The 8,139-nt window shown below is 39.9% G+C and overlaps 1 long non-coding RNA gene across 1 annotated transcript; it reads left to right on the top strand.

Annotated features, from left to right (window-relative positions):
* Positions 1 to 863: 863 nt before the first annotated feature.
* LOC137244185 (uncharacterized) lies at positions 864 to 6,101 on the top strand. The gene is made up of 3 exons (XR_010950834.1): positions 864 to 1,122; positions 1,195 to 1,422; positions 5,642 to 6,101. It is a non-coding gene; the product is annotated as an uncharacterized lncRNA (long non-coding RNA).
* Positions 6,102 to 8,139: the final 2,038 nt, after the last annotated feature.

Here is an 8,139-nt window from a genome sequence, read left to right as displayed (position 1 = left end):
TTGACATTTGCTTTTCCTTCCGTTCGCAGCGCTACCACCTTTTCAAAAATATTAAATAACTATTCAACAGGAGGTTGAGAAAATGAACTAGAATTTATCTTGCCAACAAATTTACCTGCCCGTTGACTAATCCTCCATTTAAGTAAACGGCCCTAAGTTGTATAGAATCGACGGGATGGCCTACAAGGTTTCCTGTCATACTAAATCGCTCCCGATATGGTCGGGCTAGTACCTTAATTGTTCCCGGAACGTACCCGATCTGCATCCGGCAAAGGACCAGCAAAGTCGATAACGGGGAGTGTCCTTATCGCTACAACAACATTATTTACTTTGGTAATAGTGTAGTTTACGGTACCCACCGAAATTTGGGCCAAAATTTTCGAGTGAGGTATCAAAAGACGCGTATTCACGTCTAGATCAAGAATCCGGAAGCGGAAGTTAATTAATTAATTAAATTAAGATATTAACGAAAAACCGAAAAAAAACCCGCGGGTCCCTCCGAAACCGGGGGTGGGATCCATAGTATTTTTGCGCAGAACACCTTTCTGCGTTGGCGGCCTTCGGCCGCGCTTATAAAAAATAACCCTGGGCTACGCCATGCCAAGTCCGGGTGTGTGGTATAACCGTGGCGGTGATGCACAATTTTTTTTTGTGGGTACAACCACAACAACCACATTAAAATCGCCAAATTAAACTACAAATATCTCCGGACAGAGATAAAATTTTTCTTTTCCGCCTTCGTATTATTGTTCTCGATTATAATTAATTAATATGCGTCTTTTGATACCTCACTCGAATATCTTGGGCCAACTTTAGGGTGGGTACCGTAAACTGCACTACTACCTTTACTTTCCGATTTTCAATCATACGTATGTGCATTTTTAAATAATAAAAAAATGTTATATTATTCTAATAGATAGCATCTCCGTCGGATTGCGATGCAGCTCAGAATATGCCAAAATCAGAGGAAATCTACAATTACATGCAGATTCACGTGTCATTTGCCAAGGATACAAGGTACTTTACAACCAACATGCTTTGGAATACGGTACCAAACTGGTTGGATGTATTTCCCTAAAAAAGGGTGGAACTACGCATCTTGGTTTGCCAGTATTTGCTTCGGTAATTTATATTGATTTGTATTGATTAAAAATTGCAATAGTAGATAATGTAATGTGAATTAAAATTGAATAGGTATCCAGAGCAAAAAAGGCAACTGATCGGCATGTAACTGTTATTTACGTAACGCCACCGGGAGCTGCTGCTGCTATTCTAGAAGCATTAGAAGCAGCAATGTCTGATTGTTTGCATCACCAAAGGTGTGTCATAACATGATATGGTTGGCATTAAGCACGCTCTCTTAAGGCAAAAAAATCGCGTCTAGTAGGGCCCGATTCTCCAGGAATCATCGCACCAGAAAGGGTAATTAAATTGGCTACCACATTAAATAATTTGTCATGCTTTTGTTGATAATCAACTGAAGAATGCAAATACGACAGAGTTCGAAGTTCATGTGAAAACCAATTAATTTTTTTAATTAGCGCTTGGAGAGAAAAATACATATGTATGTATGCATAAAACTGCATAGAAGGGGAGGAATTAATTAATTATTATCAGTAGATTTACAAGATTTTTGTCATTTTCCCTGCGTCGCAGTTGTCATTATATTGCGTTAACAGAGGACATCAACACCTTACTACCCACAGCCAGTTAAAATTTTAGTAAATTTTGCTCCTTTCCTCACTGTTTCAAAACGTGGAAAGTTATATATCGAGCATTCCATGTAGAATGGTACATTTTAGCAGACTTTCGCATTGCGGTCATTATTAATATTCAATCCCTAGAAGGTTTAATGTAGTCATGTCAATAGTTCCCGAGATTGCACAGTGACTTGCACATCTCCTTCACAGCACCCCATCCTAGCCGACTTCCTTGATGAGCCCCAGCAGTGTTCTTGGCTTGAGGGATTAAATGTGGGAATGCTCTGGCCATGGTGAGCCCATAAACTTAGCCCTACGTCTTGAAATTGCGCCGCAATCTAGAAGGATATGGTCCGCCGTCTGCTGATCCATCACAAAATCGGTATGTGTTGTTCGATATTATACCCAGCTTTCGCATGTGACTGTTCAGTCTACAGTGTCTTGTAAGAATAGCCGTTAGGATTCGTTAGGATGTTTTGTATGTCGGGGTTGATTCTGGATAGGTAAGAGTTTAACCTGTTACGTTATCCAGCTCGAAGTTGAGCTAGAGTGACTACTCTCGTTTCCCTAGGGAGAGTGCGTTCCTCCTCTGCTAGTTTTGTTGTTTGAGTACAGGAATCACCGGCATAGAGGTCCGACGGCTGTTTGTGGAGTTCACTGAAGACATGCTTGTGTTTTTTAGCTTCATACGGCTGTGTTCTCAGGTGCCGTATTTCCTCATAATGTAATGAGGCCGTGAACAACAAGAGCCACAAAAGATTTATTTTTTTAGCTTAATTTATTTATTATTATGGCTGTTTAGGCCTAAAACTTAAACTACTAAGTACAATTCATTGTTATAATCACTTATTTCTATTGAATATGCTGTTGGAATGCCATGTGTTTCCGATCAGCATATTTACTAGCGTGACAAAGGGACGAGTCTGGGAGCCACTCATTTAAGGAAGGTCGGAAAGGACGCGTTTTTAATCCTCCAGTGCTCCCAGCTTAAGGCAACAAAGTTCGCAACTTATATTTTTCAATTATATGTGTATTTTAAGCTGTCGGAATGTATTAGTCTCCGATCAATACAGCTAAACATGTCTTTGGATGTTGGAAATTGAAAATAACGTGTATCCAATCACCCCTCAACTTTGTTTAGTAAAGACGCTGTCGGAATGCATGAAGATTCCGATTAGCATAGCTCAACATATAATGGGAGGTTGAAAATGACGAGTTTCCAATCCCCCCTGCTCCAACTTTTGTTTGGCCTTATTTTCGTTATTTTTGTTACACATTATATAATTTTATTCTTATATTAATGCTGTTGGAATTCGAGTGATTCCGATCAGCAACAGTAAATATCAGCTGGAAATACCGAATTCCAGCGAAATTAGTTGTTGGAACTGTCTGGAGTTACAGGTGGCGACCAATTTTCTTTTCCTTAGGGCCGGATGCATTGTATTTTGCTGCTTCCAATATTACCATTCCCTCTTCGCGCTCCAGTATCGGATATATCATGTAAAAAATAAGAAGAGAAAAACTTGATCTTATTGGAAGGGTTTTACAATGCTCCAATAAACTTTTTTTTTAAAAGTATTGAAGCTGTTACTACTTTTTATGTGATTAGGAAGTTCATTGAAATATTTCAGGCCCTTATATATATGACCGTCTTAAAAAGATTCTTTTCCGGCAAACGCAGCAAACTCATTTCTCAGGACCGGGTTCAGAAGAAGGACCCGGATTGGGGTCGATACCTTCACGGAAGAGGAGAGTATGGCGCAGACCCGCTGCAAGGATGACAATTTGTGGGAGGGACGCAATAAATTAAACACTGAGTTCGCCTGCTCATTACCCTCTACTCCCCTGTGGCCTAGGACCCAGGGCAACAGTACTACGTTATGTGCTCCTAATTGATTTAGCTTTTCTACGCACTGAAGGACCAGTGCTGACTTTATTTCGAACGCCGCAAATGCCTTTATTGGGGACTGACTGCCTGACTGAGTATGGCAATTGTTTCATTGGGGTATCAGCGCTGAAGGTTCAGCTTAGCGCACTAACTTATGGCGAATACTTCCGCTTGAAAATGCTCGGATGTGCTTTTAGAGTTACTGATATTTTGGCTCTGGGTCGGAAAACTCTGGCTCCAATCCCCTCTGGCGTCTTCGAGCCATCTATGTACCATACCATCTTGAGCAGACTAGTAATACATTGCACCCGCCCATACCTATACAGCCTTACCAAGAGACTGAGCAGCCCATTACATTTTGGCACAACCGGAGCACTGCTGGACATCCAATCTATATGAAAGCTATGCATTTAAAAGTGTTTGTACCAGTGGCTGGTGCACACCGAACTGGACCAATGTATGCTATATTGATGCCTGCACAAATACCAAGCTATGTTTATGTGAATAATGTTACTGCTTATGTCCATATGCACGGTTGAGCACATACAGTACCTACGTTTATACAAGGTGGAACACCACACTATCTACATGGCGATGTAGTCACCGATCACGTTGTTGTAAGAGATTATTTAAAATATGTTATTCATAAACACTGATTCTTATATTTTCATTATCATTAAACTGTAGACTGTAGACTCATGACGGGTATTCTTATTGGACACTGCCTTCTGGCGTCACATGCCTTTAAATTAGGCTTGGTCAGTGATAGAAGATGTAGGAAGTGCGGGTTGGAGGAGGAAACGATCGATTACGTTCTGTGCTCGTGCCCTGCGCTTGCCAGGCTAAGACTCCAGCTGACAGCTGTCAGATCTAGAAGAAGCAAGCGGCTTAAGTTCTAGGAAGCTTCTGGTATTTGTCAAGAGGACGGAGTTATTTTATAACATGTCCTGGTTGTTGATAGGGTGATTAGCTTGGTCGTTAAAACAAACTTCTGGTAACACTACGGACTCATTCAGTCTATGTGAGGTCGTCATGAACCCGCCAGTTCAACCTAACCTATATTTTGTTTTGGTTTTTACTTTAGAATCAACCGTTTAACTAAGCGATGTCAGCTAACTAAGCGCCTTCAAATGTAGATCCATAAGGAACATGGGGTCGCCAGAGCCTCGGCTGTTAAAGAAACAGGATTCGCCACGGGTAGGTGAGGTTCACAATTGGGTTGGAGAAGCTATATATTGCGCTGGCAACCCATTGAACGGGTTGCGCTACACAACCCCCTGAACCAATTTGGTATTTTAATCGCCTCTTACGCAGGCATGCCTACCGCGGGTATACTCTAAGCCCCCTAACCCGCTGGAGCCATGAGAAGCGTTAGTGACCTTGGGTGTCCCAAGGAAAGTTCCGTCGTGTCTTGTGTTGTTGAGTGAGCGGCCAGGCAGCAGCGTGCGACAAATGCACCGTTCAGGAGGATACCCTTGCTGAGCCCAGAAAATCTGGGAAAGTTGGATGTACTGGTCGGATGCAGCAAACGAGTATATTCTGTAATAGCATATGATCAACTTGGAGATAACCAAACGTTTATTTTCCTGTCCAACAGGGAACTGGTTCTAGACCCTGCTGCTAAAGAAGGATAGGCGTAGTCACATCAATTCGTTCCCGGGTTACTCGGGGAAATCAGTTTTAGCAGTACTTTGCACTTTACATACTGCACGTCCATACAAGAACTTCGGATAATGAATTAAACAGTTGTTGTTGTTGTTGTTGTTGAATTAAACAGTCATCTGCATTTGTTTGTTTTTGTAGCACGTCTAATTTCCTTCGTAACATCAATCAATTATCCCTTGTTATAATGTTGTGTTCTCTATGAATGCAACAGCGAAGTATCTTCGGGTACCCCTGATTCTAGTTATCTGAAATCTCCTTGAGTCCCTTGTGCCTTTGGCCTCTCAGAAAAGAGCTAATTGTGGAGCCCTATTTATAGAACAATTTTTGGGTTAAATATATTAAAAACTTTAATCTATCCTTACTCATATTAGTTTCTTTCTCATTCTAGGAAATTTGATTTTGACGATGTGCGCATAGCAATATTCCAAATATTCCAGCTGTAGCTGAAGGAAGAACATAAATTTGCTCAAATTATAAGAAATCTGCGACAACTATCCCCCCGCCTTTTTAGTACCTCAGATAAGGCGCTAACAAGCATACTATGGGAAAGGGTCAAGAACAAAGGATCAATTTCACCTGTAAATCGAATTTGATAGCACGAATTGGGGCTTCCGGTATTATCCCTACAAAACTCATATGGCTCTGCAAACTGATGTTGAACAACACCACCAGCGCAGGAAAATTGGGCATCATCACTGAGCTTCGAAAGTTTCAGAAAGGGCACAGCTATTAGTAAACGTTATTGTACTTAATTAGCTTGTACATATCAATATACACATATGTAAAGTTCACTAGAGTAATAAGGGAATAATTTAAATTGTAAAAAAACATTGTATATATGAATTATTTATAATTAAATATTATCTGAACATAAAGGACGCGTTTCATTCATGGAAAAAGCGATTTGACAGAAGGTAACCGATACGGGTAACCGATAGGTCAGTTACCCGTGTTGTTGTTGTTGCATATGTTTTGGTTAGCGATAACGCAAACATAACTGATGAAGTAACTTAAAAATGTAAATAACATCGAGCGAGAAGGAATGTCGAAAACACAATAGGTAAGAGCGAGAAAGCGAGTCACACGTACACTATTTTGAGAGAGCGCATGCGTTACCTTTTTCACGTCAGCAATGTAAAAGTCATTAAGACGATAATTGGTGACCAAGTCATTGGTAACGATTAAGTAATCGATTAGGTAACGGGTACCTGTCTTGTAGGAATAATTGGTGACCAAGTTATTGGTAACGATTAAGTAATCGATTAGGTACCGGGTACCTGTCTTGTAGGGTAAATGCATAACAACAGCAAAGTATAGAACCACACATATGTGCAAGTACCCTACAAGATAGGTACCCGTTACCTAATCGATTACTTAATCGTTACCAATAACTTGGTCACCAATTATCGTCTTAATTACTTTTACATTGCTGTCGGGAAAAAGGTAACGCATGCGCTCTCTCAAAATAGTGTACGTGTGACTCGCTTTCTCGCTCTTACCTATTGTGTTTTCGACATTCCTTCTCGCTCGATGTTATTTACATTTTTAAGTTACTTCATTAGGTATGTTTTCGTTATCGCTAACCAAAACATATGCAACAACAACAACACGGGTAACTGGCTTATCGGTTACCCGTATCGGTTACCTTCTGTCAAATCGCTTTTTCTATGAATGAAACGCGTCCTTTATGTTCAGATAATATTTAATTATAAATTATTCATATATACAATGTTTTTTTACAATTTAAATTATTCCCTTATTACTCTAGTGAACTTTACATATATGAATTTTTATATTTATAAACTATATAAATACATTAACGTCTATTCATAGTCGTTCCTTCTCCGAAACCTTGTTTTGAAGTTCTTATTTTTCCTGCGCTGGTAGTGTTGCTCATCAGTTTGCAGAGTCATATTAGTTTGGTAGGTATAGTAACATCAGACGTAGCGAAATTAGGAAGCATGTCAGGAGTATCACCAGAATCCAAAGAAGCATGGTGATTCATTTCGTCACCTCCGTTTTCTTCCATATCCGGATTCATTCCATACTAGTCATTATAAATAGCTTGTAGATGCCACATAGGTGTAACCATACCTTCAAGATCTTTCCGTTCAAATCTTGTGGTGTACAATGAGCAAACTTTTCATAAACATGTACACGTAAACTTGTATTTGTTCTAAATTGTTCACCACATTCTAAACATAGAAAAGATGTTCTTTGAATGATGATTTGATGAAGAGTCAATCAGTTTGATTTTAACACTCTTTTAGCAAAGTGCGTGAGTACTACTACTAAAGTAGAGTTTTAAATAAAGGAGATATTGCTATACTGAATATTTGAGTTATTTATTCGACAGTTCAGCGATTCGAACGATATCAGAAGGTGCAACATAAGCAGGAATTTCTAAAAATCTTTACAATTGGTGTCAGAAGAGGAACTGTTGAATGAATTCGAGAAGAAAACAAGGACATGGCCAAGTTGAGTTAACTGAAGACTCAGCAACTAAAAAAGGAGTTGGATGTCGGTGGAATGAATACTACTGGCAATAAGCTCGAGCTACAATCACGACTAAGGGAACACACTTTTCATCGTGATGTGGAAGAGTCAGCGACTAAAATGGAGGGGAAGATAGAGACTCCGAATCCATTGAACAGTGTAGACATTAACGCGATACTAGCAGTGCTGAAGCAAATGTCGTCACAGATATCAATCGATATGACAACACAGCTCGAAGTACAAGAGACGGATAACATCCAAGATGGTATCCAAAGAGACACGTATAACATGCAATCGCTCAATTTCAGGCAGAAGTCGATGTTTTAAATCATATGTCGTATGGAGCAATTAAAACTAAATCGCCCAGCTGTTCCAACGAGCAATCCGAAG

Source organism: Eurosta solidaginis, chromosome 3 (genome assembly GCF_040869045.1).
Source record: "Eurosta solidaginis isolate ZX-2024a chromosome 3, ASM4086904v1, whole genome shotgun sequence".
In the NCBI taxonomy this organism is placed as follows: Eukaryota; Metazoa; Arthropoda; class Insecta; order Diptera; family Tephritidae; genus Eurosta; species Eurosta solidaginis.
This window is presented reverse-complemented; position numbering and strand designations above follow the sequence as displayed.